This window comes from Myodes glareolus, chromosome 1 (assembly GCF_982192425.1).
Source record: "Myodes glareolus chromosome 1, mMyoGla1.1, whole genome shotgun sequence".
NCBI lineage: Eukaryota > Metazoa > Chordata > Mammalia > Rodentia > Cricetidae > Myodes > Myodes glareolus.
The window spans coordinates 104,416,380-104,436,974 of NC_142026.1; the positions used below are offsets into that span (position 1 = coordinate 104,416,380).

General features: G+C 41.9%; 1 pseudogene; it reads right to left on the bottom strand.

Moving 5' to 3' along the window:
- Positions 1 to 17,311: 17,311 nt before the first annotated feature.
- Positions 17,312 to 20,595, bottom strand: part of LOC148123544 (cofilin-1-like) — a 42,444-nt pseudogene continuing 39,160 nt past the window's right edge.

Sequence of the window (20,595 nt, forward strand, 5' to 3'; positions counted from 1 at the left end):
TCCCCAGCCTTCTTAAGGCCTCCTCTACCCCAGTCCCACTATAATTCCTTTGTCTCGTGCATGTCTTTATACGTGATGTCTTTATATAGTCTGAAAAAACAAACAAGTCTGAAAATTTGAAGCTGTAACCCGCATGCAAGTGAAAACACTCAAGGCTTGCACTTAACCAGAGTTACCTCACTCAGTGTAGTATTTTCCAGGTTCATTCATTTTCTTGCAAATTATGTAATTTTGTTTTTATTTACAACTGAATAAAATTAAATTTTGCATATATACCACATTTTATATATATATCAGTTGATGGACATCCAGGCTGATGTCATTTCCTAACTACTGTCAATGAATAATGAATATGAATGAGTAAGCATTTCTAATAGAATATAGAGTCCTTTGGGTATATGCCTGGGAGTGGAACAATTATCATATATACTTTCACATATGGTAAACAAATAATTTAGATTTTTTTCCCCCAAAAGCATATGTAGGCTTTCAGAGTCTCTATTACTGAGTTTTTCTTTCATTGACCAGATCCACAGTTCTAAAAAAACAGGTCTCCTTGCAAAAATGCATGTCAGAGAGATAAATTAATTTCTGGTATTGAAAACTAAAAGGTAGAATTTTTATAGATGAAGGGCTCAGATACTTTGTTTTAGGAAGAATGGTCTCATTCATTAATTCTTTTTTACATTAAGGTAGTGTATGTGTTTCAGGACTCAATTTTTCCCTTCCACGTGTGGATACCAAGGATGAAACTCAGGGTATAATGTTTAGTGACAAGTGCCTTTTACCAGTGGCCACAACTTACGGGCTCTCCATTTTTCTCAAAACAGTAATTACCTTGAGAAAAATGTGCAGTCCCAGAGCAAAATAACCAACATATAGGTGGTATATATGTTTAATCACAGATCAGACACATGTAGCGAAGTTGTGCATCTGGAGCAAGTTTCTTTCAGGAGGAGTGTATCTCAGCTTCTCAGCCTGTGAGAAACTTCCAGGGCTTGTTAAAATGCCATGCCAGGCAGCAGTGCCTTTGGGCCTGACTCTCTAGGTCTAGGGAGGGACTCAATAATTGACACTTGCAATAGGGAGGTCTCCATTGATTCTGAGAAATAGTTACAAGTCAGGGAGTGAGGGAGCAGAACAGTTGGCCATATCCCTTAATGAAATTTTATCTTCATTATTTTGCACTTGGTGAGACAAGTTACCAATTTTTCAGACAAAGATGGACAGGACTTTGTCCTCCTGCATTCTTACTCAACTCAAATCTTTAAAAGTCATAATCAGGCTCAATACCACCACAGCATATAAAAGGCTCTAAAGTTGTACTATATGATTTTCCACTACTGACTTTTGATGAGCAAGGGCAAATTCAAAGAATAATTTGTTCCACGACACATGACTCTTGACTTGAACTATTGTTGTATATGCCTTATGCTAATATAGTCTCCCTGCAACCTTAATATACAGCTTACATCAGAAGAGACAACCAAGTAGTACCATCCTAGAGACACACCTCAGTTAGGAAAACACCACCTACACAATTCCTAATGTGGGCTTCACTCATGAGGTCATACACATTGCTCTCCAGTGAGTATACATGTACTTTGTGTTCTAAATATAATTCTTTCTTACTGGCCTGTTGCATCCACCTATAAATTTCTTTAGTTGAAAAAACCAAGAACCTAGACAGAAGTGGTCTATGCATTAATCTATGCAGTTCTTGAGTACAAGGATTATACATGTACCATTATGCCCAGTTTATGTGGAATTGGGATTTGAACCCAAGGATTCATGTATGCTGAGCAAGTATTATATCAACTGAGCCACATCCCAACTAGATGCCTGGTAGTTTGTAATAATAATAATAATAATAATGTAAAATATAACTAGTATAAGGATGAGAATCCCCCATAGGCTAGTTATCATGAATTCCTATAACAAAAGGACTAATAAAAGAAAAACCTACATTTCATATAGACATGAGTGACACTCATGAGAATGAGTGAATGAGTAGTTTTCCAAGAGATGGTTTTGAATTTCAGTGTCTAAAGTATCTTCAACCAAAAATAGAACATTTTTAGAAATGTCAAAGAAAAAGTATTTTGAGCCTCTGTGGGAGGCAACTTGGGGGAAGGTAAACAAATACCAAGCAAAGGCTTGGTAGAGACTTTGTTAACTTAGATTACTCTAATATCATCTCTAGGCCAATCAGGATCCTAAGTTTTCCTTAGTGGTTAGCCTTGGATCTTTTGGCAAGGGAAGTGAGGCAGGATACTTTTGTTTTTAAAAAATTAGGCATAAATTTTGTCAAACAGAGAGCAGAAAGCTGTTTTTATTTGTGCCTCATCTTAATTGTTTTCATCTTAAATGACCCTTGGACCCATCCAGAAATCTTAAAATATCTTCAGGAGTCATTCTGGTCTCCCCAGGGTACACAAACGTTTCCTACCCTTATTTTCCAGTCTTTGTACTCCAATCATTAGCAGTAGATATTGTTACCACTGTATTGTACAGCTTCTTAGAGGTAAATGAAATACAAGAATTCAATTACATAAACTATTCATTGTCTTTTTAGGAATACAATTTGTTTTTCCTTTGCCTTTTCTTCTCTCATCATGTAGCAAAGGACATTCCAAATGTTACTGTTTATGTTACCCTAATCTCTTTTTAATGTCCAATGAGGCTATCTTTAATTAATGTCTCACTTTCTTTTAATACGTGCACATTAATGTATAGACATACCTTATGACTCTAAGCAGTCTTTCTCTTCCTTTTATTGAGAGTATATTATTTTTATTCATATAATATATCCTGATTATAGTCTTCCCTCCATGTATGCCTCCCAGTTCTTCATGTACATCCTCTCCTATCCAGATCCACTTCTTTTCTGTCTCTCACTAGACAATAACCATGCTTCATTCCTGCAGGGAAAGAGGCTGATTGTCTACCTATACTTCTCTCTTTGCTCCCAGTCTCCCAATCTCATGCCCAGCCCTGCAACAGAACACCTGCTGGAGCCTCCCTTCTACCCCTGCTCCCATCTCCAGTGGAGCCCACAGATCTTTCCCTCCTAATCTCCACCCTCTCATTGCTTTATATCAGCACCCCACATCTCCATCATGCTCTCCCTGGGAACCCACAGGTCACCCCGATCAGAGAAGCTAGCAGGCTAACTAAATCTTCGCATCTCCCTCAATTCCTCCAAATCTAATTCCCCAGACTCATCCCAAAGTCTGTAGCAGACCTTCTACTGTGCTTTTTCCTCACTCTCTGCCCTCTTTCCCAGGGGACCAAACAGATCCGGGGGAATACCCTGCTTTTCTCCCTCCTGTGGACCCGTCTACAACCTCCAGTTTATCTCCATTTCTAAGTGTCATCTCTCAGAACCCAGAAACACATTTTACCTGAAATTCTCCAGTGGCCACATCTATCACGACCCTACCATGGGCCACACAGTCACAACACTGTCCTAAGAACCAGAGAGGAAAACAGAAACCAAGGAACAAAACACCTGTCCATGTTGTTGGAGACTGCTCATTCACTTTCCAGCCTCTTAGACCGGAATAATCATGCAGAAACTATATTAAGTACAACACTGTTCAGCCACTAGCTTATGCATATTTCTAGCTATCTCTTACATCTTAAGTTAACTCATTTCTATTAATCTTTGAGTCAGCATGAGGCTGTGGCCTACTGGTAAGATTCTGTCTGGAAGCTGGCATCTTTCTCCTTTGACAGCTACGTGTAGTCTCTCTGACTCTGCCCACTTTCTCTCTATATCTTTGTTGGGATTTCCTGCCTGGCTTTACTTTACTGTTGGAAGGAAGAGGGCAGCTTGCTCATCCTGGCTGCCCAGCTAGCTTAGCCCCGAAATAACCACACAGAAACTGTGTTCATTAAATCACTGCTTGGCCTATTAGCTCTAACATCTTATTGGCTAACTTGTTAACCTATGTGTAGTCATGAATGTGGACTGTGATCCTGATGATGGGTGAACAAAGAAATCGCACTTTTTAAGCCAGGCACTTCATTGAGAAGACTCCTGTTGACTTCGCATTGTAGGTGACAGGTCAATGGTTAACTTAAAAGCATCCAGAAATACACACTGAAATAGAGAAGTCCCGTGCTGTGGACAGAGGAAGATTCAAAAGTTACACAACCTAGTTAAAAAAAAAACACACCTGCTGTCCTTGGTCCTCCACCATCGTAATGAAGGGATTGAAACAGATATTCTCAAAATCCCTGCCAAAGTCTAGAACATGTTAATTTCATTATTTATGCTTATAAAGATACAATGTTCCAAGTGTCTTCGGGTGGGTATTTTAAAGTAATGTCCCCCTGTTGATGATTTCTGCCACCACCCAGTGCTAGGTGAGCCAGGGTTTCAGAAGACGCATTTTTCTTCTCCCTCTCCCCATTCCTTTACACAGTTGCTTCCTGCCCCCACCTCAGAAGTCACTACCTCCCTTTGTGTTGAGTTTCTCCATCTGTGAAACGTGAGGCTGAGTGCCCATCTGCCTCCCATGGGTATTCTGTATCCCTCGGGCTCCTTCACACAGCACTCACTGTGGGGCATTATCTTTAAACCAAGGTTGGCATTTCCTTTCTTTCCTTTCTTGGTCATAATTCGATCCTAACTTCCTCAGGAGCCTCTTGTCTTTGTAATTTGTCAGTACTTCTCATCCGGTTTTCACATAGTCTAAAGCTATGGTGATGCTAATGATGTCATGGGGAATCAGCTGGGAAGTGACAGGAACCATTGAAAAAGTGTGCTGTATTAGTGAATAAAAGAGTTAAAGGAATACTCCTCAAAAAAGACACACAAAAGAAAGAAAGACAGAAAAAAAAGCAAGAAAGAAAGTAAGAAAGCCTGTACTCACAGTATTAACCTAGGAAAAGGGGCTGATGCAAACAAAAAAATTAACATAAGACCGTGTTGCCAGAACAAGCACAGCATTTCACATAAACAATTGTATTTGAAATTTACATAGAGAACAAATTTTTAGTGTGAGTATATCCCACCCCAGGGACAAGTCCAGTGACCATACTAAAATTTCTGTTGTTTATCTGAATTTCAAATGTGATTGTCTGGTATTGATATTTGTTAAATCATATGACCCAAAGAAGGAATGAAAAGCTGACCTTGCACAGCCACTTCTGCGTGGAGCAGAGTTTCCAGTGAGAAGCTGGTCTTCTAGTTCTTCAAACGTTAAGTAGAGAAGCACTCCAAAGCTAGCAAGAAGGGCTCAGAATTTCCCATTAGTTTCTCTGTGAAAACAACATGTGTGAGAAAACCAGATTCTGTCAAGCTGGACTTTCAGTGTCTGTAGATTTTGTTCTAGAAAAACCCCTTCAGAAAATGGTAAAACAACAAATGAAACAAAAACACCATCAACAAAAGAATGCAGTTTTCATTTTCTACCGTGCACACCACCACTGTTTCTGGAGCAGCCTCTGTCCTCAGTGTCCAACTCAAGCAGGCCCTGAGCTCACCATGTGGCTGGAGATCACCTTGAACTTGACCCTGCATCCCAAATCACGTACATGCTGGGGGCTGAACCCAGGGCTTTCTGCATGAAGGCAAGTATTGAACTTCAGTTCTATCTCAGTCTCACCTTCGTTTTAAATTAGCCTTTTGGTTAGTATGCAAATAAATGGATTTCATTGAGACATATATTTGTGTGTGTGTGTGTGTGTGTGTGTGTGTCTTTGCATGTTGTTCCTACCTCCTCCATACATTATCTTCTCCTTTTCCTTTTCTACTTCTTTGTGTACGTGTGGTATGTTGCAGATGTGGGACAGTATATGATACACATTTACCTATATGTCTGATATGTCATGAATGTAGGTTCATATTGTCACGTTGCATGTGTGGTAGTCAGAGGACAGCATTCAGAAGTCAGTTCTCACCTATCCACCTTGGTTGTGAGCCAGCTGTGTGTTGTGTTGTGTTTTCTGCAGTAGGGTGCATCTGGCTAGCTGAACCTTGAGCTTCTCAGGGGTTCACTCTTCTTCACTGCTCATCTCCCTTAGGAGTGCTGGGATTTCAAATGCATGTTACCACATCCAGGTTTATATGTGGGTTCTGAGGATCCAGGCATAGAAATCTGGCTTACATGGTGCACATATGCACATGTATCTATGCGTGTGTGTATGCATGTATGCACACACACATACATGCACACACAAGCACACACACACACAGGCACACAACTTTACCTACTGAGGGAAAATCCAGGATATAAAGACAATCACACTTAAACAATTGTAGCTCAAATCTAGTGGCTTAATGACCCATATTTGGGATTTGAAATATTCTTAATTCAAAAGGTATAGGCAGTTCCACCCCTCCAGGGCTGTCATCCACAGCACAGTTTTTCTGGTAGGCTCAGACAAGCTCCAGCTCCATTGCACACTAAGAGATAACCTTGGTGGTTGTCTCTTGTTCACAGAATCTCTGATATCCTGGGATCTCCTGTGCAACTGGGGCTGCACCTTCACCAGGGCTTCTCCTGGCCTCTCACAGTGCCAAGCCTCAGTTGCTCTCCATTACCTTTTCATGCCTTCAAACCAGTACAACATGGGTAGCTTACACATTACTGAGTCTGGCTGCCAGCTGAGATGCAGCCTTGGCCCCTCCTGAACCATCACATCTATACACTGACCCTGAGGAAATGATTTTCAGAAGATTTTAATCTCAATGATGCTAGTCAAATATAGCTGATTTTCAGCCCCTGCTCACTGTTCCATTGAGCTCTGCTTATGGCATTTCCTAGTGCAAAGTCCCAAAGTCTTCTGCTGTCCTCTGAAAACAGCATGGTTAGGCCTGTCACAGACATATACACACAACAATGTACCAACTTCGGTCTCAGCTACTTTTCTATTGCCATGATGAAACTCCATGACTAAAGTAACCTATAAAATAAAGCATTTAAATTGGGAGGTCATAGTGCAGAGGGTTAGAGAACATGACCATCGTAGCGGGGAACTTGAAGCAGGCAGGCAAGCTTGGCACTGGAGCGATAGCTGAGAGCTTACATCTGATGCACAAGTGTAGGGCAGAGAAAGCAAACTGAGAAGGTCATGGGCTTTGGAAGCATCGAAGCCTGTCCATAGTGACACACCTTCTCCAACAAAACTCTGACTGAGGATCAAATATTCAAACATATGAGCCTATGGGGACCATTGTTCAAGCCTCCATGCTCAAGGAAGCAAAGTTTCATTTCACCACACTAATCTCTTCTTAATCATGGTTGATTCTTCAGCCTCGGATAACCACAGATTTTTTAAATCTAAAATAGCCTATGACAGAGTCAAATTTCCCTCTGAGGGAAGTCAGGGCAGAAGCTCAGGCAGAAATCTGGAGGCAGCGACTGAAAGAGACCATGAGGGAAAGCTACTTGCTCCATACTGCTTGGCTCATTCATTTTCAGCGTTTTTCTTATATAGACCAAGCCCACCTGTTCTGGGGTGGTCTAACCTACAGTGGGCTGGGCTCTTCCACATTAATCACTCAAGAAATGCCCCATTGGCATGCCCATGGACCAAATCTGATGGAGGTAACTCCTCAATTGAGGATTTTTTCTTCCCAGGTGTGCCAAACTGATAACTAAAGTTAACTAGAACATACATATGTACAACTTCAATCTGTATCCCACATGAGAGAAAATAGATAATATTTGTTTGATGGAGGTGGGCCTTCTGTTATGTGTTATTTTCATTGGTTAATAAAGAGACTGCCTTGGCCCTCTGATAGGACAAAAAATTAGGTAGGCGGAGTAAACAGAACAGAATACTGGAAAGAAAAAAGTGAGGCAGATGCCATGGAGCCAGCCACCAGGTCAGACATGCTGAATCTTTCCCGGTAAGCCACACCTCATGGTGCTACACAGATTATTAGAAATGGGTTAATCAAGATGTGAGAGTTAGCCAGTAACTAACTCTCTAGAGATAATGGGCCGGGCAGTGTTTAAATGAATACAATTTGTATGTTGTTATTTCCGGGGCTAAGCTAGCCATGTGTGAGCCGTGTGGGACGAAAAACAGGCCTGCCTACAGCCCCTCACTACATTTGTTTTTCTGAGTCTGACTTATGTGTTACATACAATGATCCCCAGTGTCATCTCTTTCTCTATGGATGATAGATTTCCATTCTTGACAGTAGGAAAACATTCTGTCGTGTACATGGATTACATTTCCTTGATCCACTAGTCAGTTTATAAATCTCATGATGACTTCACATATTGGCTATTGTGAATACGCAGCAACAGACCTGGATGAGCAAGTATCTCTCTATGGTATGCTGGCTTATAATCCTTTAGTACATACCCAGAGACAGTATGGGTGCATCATATAGTAGCTATGTTTTTAGTTTGCAGAACAATCTCCACGTCGATTTCTATAGTGGCTGCACCAATTTACATGCCTACCATCAGTGAATAAGGATTCCTATTTATCGATTTCCTTGCCAGCATTTGTTAGCATTTGTTTTCTTGGTGGTAGCCCTTCTGACTGGGGGTAGTGGGGTGAGGTGGAATCCTAAATCCATTTTAATTTCCATTTTCCAGATGACTAAAGAGGAACACGTTCAAAATACTTACTAATCACTTGTGCTTTTTCATTTAATGATTTAGTTTGGATTTGTTTTTGGTATTTCATATTTCTATCTTAGCAGGACATGCCTTTAATCCCAGCACTTGGGAAGTAGAGGCAGTCTCTGTGAGTTCAAGACCAGCCCAGTCTACATAGTGAGTTCCAGGACAGCCAGGGCTACATAGTGAAGCCCTGCCTTGAAAAAACAAACAAGCAAGCAAAACAACAGCAAGTAAATAAAATATATAATTTACAGAACAAGAGAAACTAAAATTGTGTGCATGTGTTTGTCTGTGTATATGTGTTTGTGTGTGGGGGTCTGTGTATATGTGTGTGTATGTGTGTGTGTCTGTCTCTGTGTATGTGTGTCTCTGTGTGTGTCTGTGTTTGTTCTCTCTGTGTGTCTCTGTGTATGTATGTGTGTTTCAGTCTCTGTGTGTATGTCTCTGTGTATGTGTGTCTGTGTGTGGGGTGCATATGTTCATGCATGCACATGGGGAGACCAGAGATGGATATTGTTAGGTGTCTTCTACCAGTGCAGTCTGCCTTATTGTCTTGAAACAAGATCTCTCACTGAAGCAGCCTGCTTTAGCTGGGCTGGCTGACTAGTTAGTGTGTGTGATCCGGTCTCTGCCCTCTGATGACGGGGTTACTGGCATTTGCTATCATGCCCTACTTCTTACTCAGGATCTTGGGGCACAAACTCAACTTCTTTTGCTTGTACAGAATTCTCTCTTACTGCTGTGTCTTTATCCCAAAGTGGGAATTCTTCTGCAGAGAAGAATTTCAAGGTGATATGAAGGAAATTTGGTGTTTTTATTTACTTGTTTGCTCTCTTTTTTGAGACAAGATCTCATGTAGCCTAGGCTGTCCCCAACTCTGCTCTGCAGCTGAGGACAATCTTGAACTCATGATCCTCCTATTTCCCAAGTCCTGGGGTTACAGGTATGCATCAGTATTCCTGGTTTAAATGAGCCTAGAGCTCATTAGAAAAAAGTTAATAAGATGCATGCAAAGACATTAAAAGGAAGAAGGAGAAGTGAGAGGGGTGTTCTGTTTTCTTAATATGTGTAGCCCAGGCTAGCCTAGAACCCAACATATTTCTTTCTGCCTCTACCTCGGACATGCTGAGCTTGCAGGCAGGCACCATCATGACCCACCTTCTCTAGGGGACTAAGGCATTGTTACCCAGAGATCCTGATGAGCAGGTACTCTCGTGAGCCCTTATCCAAGGACTTCCTGAAGGTCCTCCTAGCTTTTCACTGTTACCAACACTGTCTCCAGAACTCTTTAAGTACGATCTTTTGCAGGCAGGATTGAAATATATGACAAATTGAGGGGGTGTGGGAAGGGAAAGTGGCTGGCACGCTGACAATCAAGAGAATCTCACTTGCAGGATTTTAATCATGTGCACAGTGACGATGTGCAACTTACGTGTAGTATCAATTCCTTTGGCCTTTTAGGACCTGTTTTATTAATCTTATCATCTGAAAACTTGTGCAATGTACCCTGTAAACCACTTTACAGTCCACTAAGGAAGAGTTCTTTAGATAAGACAAGTATACCTAAATATTTATCTAATCTTTTCAAGCCTTCAAACAATGTAAATTCAAACAGCATCAAAATCTCATAGATAGTTGTTGCTAGCATCATAGTGTGACTCCCTCAAGAAACATAATCCACTCTGGGAACTGCCCCTCTTTAATTTCTCTCTCTCTCTCTCTCTCTCTCTCTCTCTCTCTCTCTCTCTCTCTCTCTCCTCTCCCTCTGTCTTTCCTCACACCATCTGTCTCTGTTACCTTAAAGCACCTGTTTTTGATATCTGTACTCACAACTACTTCAGAACTTAATTTCATTATAAGCGTCCCCTAAGATGGCTCGTGCGTTGAAGATTTGGTCCCTAAGGCAGTGTCCTAATCTGGGCTTTGGGGAATTCCTTGGATTCCTTGGTCATGAGGATTAATCCATTGATACATTCACAATTTAATAATTAGGAGGTGGTAGAAGCTAGGAGCTGGGACTTAGCAGGAGGAAGTGATCACTGCGGGGGGGGGGGTGACTCTGGGGTTCCTCATCTGTTTCCCATCCACTTAGTTTCCAGAATGGCACTAGGTGAGCAGTGATCACTAACCACGTCCTGCCTCCATGGTGCTGTGCTTTACTATCTCAGGCCCCTAACAGTGGGGCCAAATGATCTTGGAGAGCAACTCTGAAACCCTGAGCCAAAACTTCTTTCCTCCTTTGAACTATTTTTCTCAGGTATTTGTTACAGCAACAAAAAGTCTGACAGCCACAATGTTCTAATATTGAACATCTCTGTACTATAGAGTTGTCAAAATACTACTCAAATTCTTCATTTGTAAAATAATGACCTATTTGAATGATCGGATTCTTTTCTTAATTGTATTAACTTATAAAAAAGATGACCTACAGTTTAATTAATTGACTAATTGGGAAATTTTCTTCTACCATTTCCAAAACCAAATGCCAAATTTGATTTTCTTCATTTATTTCTGGATGAAGTTGTTAGTATTTCAGTTAACAATGGTTTTAGTCACTTTTGTATAACCATGAAGAAACACCATGACCAAGACAAAAGCAACTTTTATAAAAGAAAGCATTCAATTTGGGGCTTGCTTATAGTTTCATAAAGTTAGTCCATGATCATCATGACAAGAAACATGGCAACATGCAGGCATGAGGATGAGAGTTCTACATTCGATCAGCAAGCATTAGGCAGAGAGAGAAGGAGGGAGAAAGGAAGGGAGGAAGGGAGAGAATGAGGGAGAAAGTGAGAGAGGGAGAGTGGGTGCAAGTATAGTCGCTGGTCTTCAGTCAGTTAGAATCCTTAAGAAGTTGGTTCTAAGAGCAATGAAGAAATTCCACAATGACATGATAGATGAACTTGCCAGTAAGAGTGAGGGCAAGTAGGCAAACAGCAAGGTTTACTTCCTCCTTGACTAAGACAACGTATGTAAGAAGGAGTTTATATTGGCTTATGATTCTGGAGGGATAAGAGTCCAACATGATGCAGAGACATAGCAGCAAGCAACAGGCATAAATGCAGGACCAGAAATCAAGATCTTAGATCTTCAAAGATAAACACAAAGAGAGTAAACTGAAAATAAATAGAAGTTTTAAACTCTCAAAGTCTACCTCAAAGTACAGTGACACACTTCCTTCAGCAAGGCCACATCTCTTAAACCCCCACAACAGTGCCACCAACTGTGGGCCAAATGTTCAAAACCTCACTCTATGAGGGACATTCTCATTCAAGCCATTATTGTTTGTCTGGCTTTTTATTTATTCACTCAAGAATAATAATAATAATAATAATAATAATAATAATAATAATAATAATAACTATTATTATTATTGTTATTTTGAGAAAGGGTCTTAGGCTGTGTAACACATTCTGTTATGGAACTCAAGGCTGTCTTTGAGTTTATTTCAATATTTATACCTTAGTTTCCAAGTTATGAGACTAAAAATGTGTGCCACCTTATCTAAATCTTTTTTCCCCTTTCCTTTCTTTCCTATCTCTTCTCTTCTCTTCTCTTCCCTCCCCTTCCCTTCTCTTCCCTTTCTAATCCTTTGCTCCCCTCACTTCTTCTCTATCCATATTTCTCCTCCTGATCCTTTCATTTCCTCTCCTCCCCTCTCCTTTTTCTCTTTTTTCACCTTTTCTTTCATGATACTGAGAGTCAAACTTCATGTCTTGTTCATGACAGACATGTGTCCTACCCTAAAATAACAGCCCCAAGTGCCAGGATTGCCATTTTTTCCCCACAATTACATCTTGACATATTAGTTGCAAATGTGTATTTATATTCACTACTAAAAGTATGCTATAAAGTTTCAAGATATTCTTATGCCCCTCATATTTATTGACTAATGCATTTAGACTCTTTGTGTCTTTTATTTCTCTTGTCTAAGTCATGGCATTGACCTTCTATTTGTAAAATCCTTATAGGTTCTCTCTTTACATTTATCCTGTAAAATACTTCACCCATGAGAGTTAACTTCAAGATCTGTGCTGCAGCAGACAACGCACAATTTGCCTACTGCTGTCCATCTCATTATCTTTACTTCCCATAAAGATTCTACACTCATTTCATGTCCCATTCATCAGGCTTTCTTGTGATTCCTTTTTCTGATCCTGTGCTAAAATGCTCCAACAAAAACAATTTAAAGGAGAAAGGGTTTATTTTTGGTTCAGAGCTTAAGGTTACAGTCATGGGTTGGGAGGGGTCACAGCAGTAGGAGCTTGAGGATGCTGGCCACATTGCATCCAGGCAGCGAGCATAAGACAATGAATGCAGTGCAGAATGGAGCTGTCCACAGTGGGCAGATCTTCTCTCCTTTAGTAGTCAAGACTGTCCCTCAAGGCATGCCCAGAGGGAGTGTCTTCCAAGGAATTTTATATCTCATCAAGTTGATGACTGAGATTAATGCTCAGGTTTTTCCTGCTGCTTCCAATGTACTATAGCTCCAGTATTTCCTTTATTGTAAAACCTTCCCCGACTCACCCTGCCAAAGTGGACCTCTTCTTTCTGTATGAAGCATGATGATGCCTAACCAAGTTCTAGTCTACATGCTAGGTGGAGTCATGCAAATGTTTGGCTAATGAATACATCAGTCACAGAAAAGAAAAGACCGAATGGATAGACATTGATGCCCACTATCAACAGCTATCTATCAGGTAGCTACCTGGTATGTCAAGTTAGGATTCTAAGACCATGATGTTGAGAAAGACGAATTACTGGCTTTGGAACGATGGTACAGCTAATCAAAACGGTAAGGGGCAGCAGGAGAGATTTATTTTCTTCCCCAATTTTAAAATTTCCAGGTTTGTGTTTCTCAGTCTAAAATAATGCCATTGGAGCTACTGTAGGGTAGAGCAACCTAGGGCAAAGCAAGAGTTGAGCCCTTTGTGTCTGTGTTGGTTATGTGCATGTCTGTTAAGCTTCTAGATGCTTTGTTGATGTGGATCTCTGTACAATGTCTTTCACATCCCTTTCCCCCAGTAGGAAACATAGACTCCCTGAGTGTAAACCTTATTAATGAAAATAAATATTATCCACAAAGGCCTACACTACAGAAGAATGACTCAATATGGGTTTTTTGTTGTTCTGATCTTTGCTTCTTTCTCAAGCTTTTTTCCAGCTCTTGGTGCACTAAAGCTTCTATTGTTATTATATTTTGTTATTTGGCACCTTTGAGACACAGCATTGCTATTCATTCCACAATGCCCTCGAACTCACATCTTCCCGTTTCTGCTTGCATGTGCTGGAATTACAGCTATGTCTCACCATATCTGACGCTCTCATTTTTAAAGTCTGTTTCTGTGTCTAGACAGTGGGAATTGTATGTTCTCTCAGAAGCAGGATCTCGTTTTGCTCATCTTCCCAGAACTAAACAGAACATGTAACAGAAAACAAGCGATCATTACAAGGCTGTCTAAGAACCACCACCGAGTGTTATCCAGGCTCTGTGAAGAATTTGAGGGAGCTGGAGATGAGAGCCATGGTTTTTTTTTTTTTTTGTGCTTTATCACTGAGCTAGTAGCTTTATTCTCTTTATTTCATTTTATTATCAAGATAGTGTCTCACCATTTTAACTGAGACTGGCCTTGAACTCCCTTTGGAGCCCAGGTAGGACTTGAATTTGTGCCTCTTTCTCTGCCAGCTCCCAGACAGCTCTGGCTACAGGCTGGCATCACCATGCTATTTCTCCTGCCTTTAGAGGATGTTCTCTGAGAGGCAAGGCAGCCACTTTCACTTCAGCCTTCCTTCGAAAAGCTCTGTTGGGCACCAAACAATCTTTTAGCAAAGTGTAAACGCCGATCCCCCAGTAACCACCATTGTTGTTATACTATTTTTTGATTCAGAGCTCTGAAATAACTTGCTTTTGAAGTATCCCCACTTCATAGATACAGACCATGGGAGAAACAGTATCTGTAATTGAACAAGGGCCAGCCAGCCTCAAGAAGCCAGGACCAGATGCTGACGCAAACAAATACCATAAGAACTCAGTGAACTCTTAACTCATTCTGATTTCCCTTAGTACCCCTACCCAAGGCTAAGAGAGCCAAATAGGAGGTGTCGAACAGCCTGAACTTGAAGTTCATCTCCTTCTTCTATTACCTCTGGGTTAGCTCCAAGTCAGTGACTTGGATTCGGTGACCCAACACTCCATAAGTTCTTTATCCCATTCGTGAGAAGTCAGCATATAACATGCTTTCCCTATTTTCCCTACAGTTGATTTACTGCTGACTGCCATATGAGTTTTAAATACATGTTAAATTATTAAGGAACCTGAAAGAATGATGCTAGAATAAAGCAAAACACACGTTCCCCCAAGCCCACAAGTGACTCATCTATTTCAAGTCTCCCAATAGAAAAAGGAACCAGGGCATTTTGGTAGCTTTCTCTTTCCATTACCCCAAACATAAAATAAATGTATAAATCTAAGCATATGCATAAAGAAGGCCATTTTGATGAACTGGAACCCATTAGTATTCTAAAGAACAAAAAAATCTCTGGCTTTCAGTTCTATAGGTGCACCTGAGTCCATTCTTTAAATTGAGATCTGTATGGCAACTTAGCTGCTGACATGGGAGGCTGAGCTCATTTCTCATGGTGTTAAAATGCTTCATGAGAGTTGAATAAATGAACAACACTAAGTCACTGCTTTCTTTGTGACTGAAAAAAAAAACAAAAAACAAACAAACAAAAAAAACCTCAGGCACCACAGTTTCTGAGGAAAGTCTTTGTAGCTTAGGGCATCATTTCCCACCTGGTCAGGAATGCAGGGAATCTCTGGGATCACATGAAATCTCCTCTCTACAACCATCTGAAGAGGAGGTAGCCACACGGTTCAGTGCTTTAGCTGACCACAGCGAGGTATTTAGATAAAATGTTAAGGAATTTTTTTCCTAAAGGTGGTCTCTTTGCTAACATGATATGCAAACCTCCCTGAACTTTTGAAGATCGGAGACCAGCCAGGGGTTCTTTGGGAAGCCAGAGACCCAGGGTTCTGCCACCAGTCCACCTCCACCGTCCGTCCCAAGGCAGCACCAGTGTCCTTTCAGCCTGAAAGCTGCGTTTGTCAGGCACCAGAGACAGAGCCGCTTTGACGTCCGCCCACTCACTGAGGGGGTCACCTGTTGCCTTGCCCAGGCCAGAGGAGGTCAGCTTCTCAACGAGGACTTTTTCTTAAAGAGGGGGGGCGGCATGGGCCCATCCATAAAAGGATCTCTTTGAGGTCAGTGAAAAGCAAAGCAATGCGTTTTGTGTTCCCAGTTAGGCGCTCTGGCACGAGGCCGCCTGAGAACAGGCCTGCGAACAGTTCTTTCTGGAGGACCGCCAACAGAGGCAGCCAGACGATTTTCACAGGACCTTTCGCTGCCACTGTTAACCCAGAGGCAGACTAAATTGGAGTCAGAGCAACCACCTCCAGGCCCCATCTCCCACTCCCACCCGTGGGCGTCTGGGCGGCTGCACAGGCCTTACCCAACCAGCTGCCTCCTGACAGGACCAAGTCATGCGGGGTCAAGGACAGGAAGCCTGATCCACAGTCACAGGCAAGATGAAAAACCAGCAGCTCGAACTGAAGTCCCTCATACGCCAAAGTGGAGAAACTCTCCCAGCCCCTCCCTGGGGTCACCTGCTCAGTGAAGACTCTCACAGTTTGACAGTAACAGGCCTGTGTCCACTTCCTGTGGACCTCCCCCACCCGGACCCCTGTTCTCTGGTTCCTTCCTTCGCCTCGGAAGAAGTAGACACATTCAAATAAGCAGCCAGTGTATCTGTGCCGGCCGTGGAAAATCAGGGGCAAGGGGCAGCTGTGGGCAGCTCTGGGTTCAGCCCCGGGCTGTGGGAAGGAGTCCTGCAAAAAGCTGCACACTCCCTCTGGCCAAGAGGAAAAGAGTCTGCCTGTTCTTCTTTAATGTCTCTTTTCTAGAAACAAAGAGAATCAGGCCTTCCCACACGAAGGCCTCTGTAAGGTCCGCGCACCTGAAGACTCTATATATACAGCGCCTTTCTTGGCTCCTGCCACTTGCCCTGGCAGCTCTGAGGACCATCAAGCGCGCTACCGAATGTCATCTTAATCTTTGCTTCTGTCTCAAAGACAAACACGCTTCTTGGCTTATCTCCAGAGCCAGGTCGGATATGGCTGTCTCAGGGAAGCTGCCAAATGGGACCAGAGTTCTTTTTACACTGTTGGTGTCAAGTACTGAATTAATGAAGTCTTTAGTTGCCTGCAGGGAGCACAGACATTCAGGCACTTCTCTAATTCCTTCCGTACAGGAGGCCCTTAGTGCTCCCACCACGGGAGGCTGTCAGTATTCCTAACCCCCAGCCCTTGTGGCTGAGCAGGCTTTTGTGGGGTGGACCGAGGACTTGAGTCTAAACATTCCCTGGCTCTACCAGAGGGACACTCTTAACAAGTCCAATAGCTGACTGTCCCCAAGAGAGGCAGAACAATCAAAGCACAATTGACTTAGCCATTTGGGAGCATAGATTAGGAACCCTCGTCTTCAAGGAAACGTTTAGAAGATAATTCAAGATGAAAAATTAAAACCCGTTAGCGTCATCTGCTAACTCTGTGTTTTGTGGCAGTAAGGTTTTATTTTTTTAAATTTTTTTTATTTTATTAAATTTGGTGTGTGTTCTTTTGGAATCTGCACATGTTCTTATTGTTGTTTACTTAAGCCTTAGGCGGCCTTGTCTCCCTCAGCTGCTTGCTCACCAGAGGCTGATGGATGCCCGTTACTGTTCAGTTGCCGGTAGGATGCCATTTGGGAGAACCACATCTGAAGACGCTGGCGCTGGTAAAGCGTCTTTTTAGTTGAATAATGCAAGACAGCACATTTGAGGAGGTGGAAGGCATGCGGTGGCAGTTCAGAAGGAAGACAAAGAGGAAACAGACCGCTGACGCTGGTGGGAACCCGGGGTGGTATGTGGCATCCCTCACATGGAGACCAAGCTCCCAGCAAATTGCCACGATGCCAAACCGAGGGTCGCGGTAGACATTATGGAACGACTTCCCTCCTTTGTCCAACAATTAAGAGAAAAATCACAGCATTCTCTTCTGCTGCTTTTCAGCTGAGAACAGTAAAAGGATGTGTACAGTTTCTCCTTAAGTTTCTCTGCTAAAGTGTTTCAAGTGGCGAGCGTGGAGGGTGCATAACTCCGGGGGTTGTAGTCGGCATCTCAAGCTGCTAATATTTCCTTTCAGGATTTGTGTTTCATTGCATTAATTCTGCCCACCCACCCCGTGTGACCGTCTCTCTCTCTCTCTCTCTCTCTCTCTCTCTCTCTCTCTCTCTCTCTCTCTCTCTCTCTCTTTCTCTCTCTCTCTGTGTGTGTGTGTGTGTTTGGGTGTGTGCTTGCATGCCTGCAGAGGCCTGAACTCCATATTTGGGTGCTTTTCTCTATCTGTCTACCTTTTTATTTTAGAGAAGGATGATGCTTGTTTGAGACAGGGTTTCCCATTGATGCTGGAGCTTGAGTTTCAGCTAGTTGGTGAGCCACTGGGATCTGCCTGCCTCTCCTCCCCTCCCCCTGCCCTAGTGATGGGGCTATAGATACTGGCACTTGTGTTAAGTTTTCACTACTAACCCCCTTCCCAGTGGAAATTACAGTTATATTGACTTACACCCAATGAGATCATCTCATTTTTGAGCAGCAAGTACTTTACCCACCGAGCAGACTCCTCAGCACCTATTTTCTCTGCTGATAGGCCAGGGAAGCATCTCTGAGTTGCTCATGTAATTTGCACTGAAATCTAGTTTCTTTTCTGCAGCTCTATCTCTAGCATGAAGTGATGCTATGTGACACTTTGGGAACTGCAAACTCTAAGATGGATGTTTAAAGAATGGATGACCAGCACCTCTGGACGGGCCCAGTCATCCACTGACTTGCAAGGGCATGAACAGGACCATCAGGAAGTGAGTGTTTTATGTGCCTGGCTTTGTACAAATTCCCTTACAGCTGTTTGCTGTTGTCTGATGGAGAAATGGAGAAGGAAGGGCAAGAGTGTGCCTGGGATTTTCTGTGCTGTTAGGAATCTATTTTACGTTTTACGAAAACATCCTGCCAATGCCAACGATCTTTTTTTGGCTACTGAATAAACTGTTGGGTTCTCTGGAGCTTGCTCTTAACCCCACTTTCCTCTTCCTCCCCTTAAGCACCCTAGCTCTAAATTTGAGATCAGGCCAAAGAGACATGAGGAAGCTCCCAAGGATATTTTTAAAGAAAACAACAGCAAAATTCCCAAATAAACACACAAAGGACCCTTTGGCTCTGCTGTAAGAAACAATATTCCTCCAAACTTATAAATAAAGATCCCTGGCCTGTATGGTGTTACAACTCATCCCAGCACTCTAGAGTCAGGGGCAGAACCATGGGCTTGAGGCTAGCTTGAGTAACACGGAGAGAATCTGTCTCAAAGTGAAGCAAAGCAAAACAAAATAAATGCAGAGAAATGTTTGGGGAAGCTGTGATGAGCACAAGTGTATCTGTATTTATAATAATAAAAATTGTCATTGAAATATTTAAGTTATGCTTTGATAATAAAATACACAATATATAGTTTCAACTTGCAATGTTTCACTGGTGTCCCAGAACATGTGCGGTATGCATGAAGAGTCAATTTGATGCAGGGTTTCTCTTAAATGTTTGCAGAGGAAATGCATAGTATTTTTCTCACAACAAAGTCTGCCTTATAAACACTGGGGTGGTCATCCTCCGAACATTTCCCCAAAGGCCCAAGACACTTAGGGACAGAATAAAACTCAAAGGACAGTAAACCAACTAAAATCTGCAGGATCGTTTCATGGTACAAGGATAATTCAAGTCTGGGGATTTGGGTGACCTCAGATTCCATCCTTTGTTCTGAAGACCTTGTGTCTTGTCCTGTGTAACAATCAGTCTCTCAGGTGCTTTGGTGAGACTTATTCATTCACATATAAATTCAGTTTACTTAAGAAATACTTCCTTGAGCTCCTTCTCTTTTACTGCACTGCTCTGTTCTATTGGATTTATAATGTCTGCTATCTGTTGATTTATGAGTTATGTCCCAGTAGAGGATAGGCACAGATGCCTAGGGGCCTTGTTCTGATGGAGAACATGAGTTTGAGTAATATAAGTGTGGAATCACTGACCAATGGCAGCCTGGAAAGGAAGTAGAGTTTGTTTCATGGGTTCAGAAGCAGATAGAGTTTTAGGTCTACCCTTATCTCAGCTAAACCCCTATCAAAACAGAACAATTTGCCCAAACATGGGGTTCATTTTAGTATAATTACCCTTCACCAGGTCTTTGGCCAAAATATTTGAAAAGTCTTCTCAACTCTCCTCTTCTACAGTCAAGGACTTTGCACTAAGATATACCTCCTCTGATGTAATACACTTTGGAGCCTTTCTTCCTACCTATTCACTGTTTGGTTCCGGAGGTTACAGTGTCTTCTATTGTCTGTAAGTAAGATATCCCAAGCATGGGAGCTATGAAACTATTGTAAAACCAGTCATACAGTTTTTACTAGGGTAAGTGATAGAAATAAATGTAACAGCTGTATTATTGATTCTCAGTTGGCATTTGAGATCCAAGAAGTATTAAGATAAGAAAGCAGCCCAAATATGATTGTACCATCATTAAGAATCAGATTGTAGACAAAGATGAAGTAACAATACAAAGACCATGGAGGCTAAATGAACAATGTGAATTACAACTGCAGTGGTCATCAGGAAGAGAAATGCACCGCTTGGAGTTTAAGTAGCCAGTTTTAAGAAATTTAGATTTCAGCAAGACTTGAAGAATGATATTAGGATCTTAGCAGAATGTGAAGGATATTTCAGGAAGATAGAACAGTATTTCCCAAAATGTTAGCTGTAACTGTCTATTTCTGTTGATTCCTGGCTATTGATACAAAGTCATTATATCTACTTATTGAACCATCAGAAGTTCATTATCTGATTCTTTGGGAGGTTATTGAATATC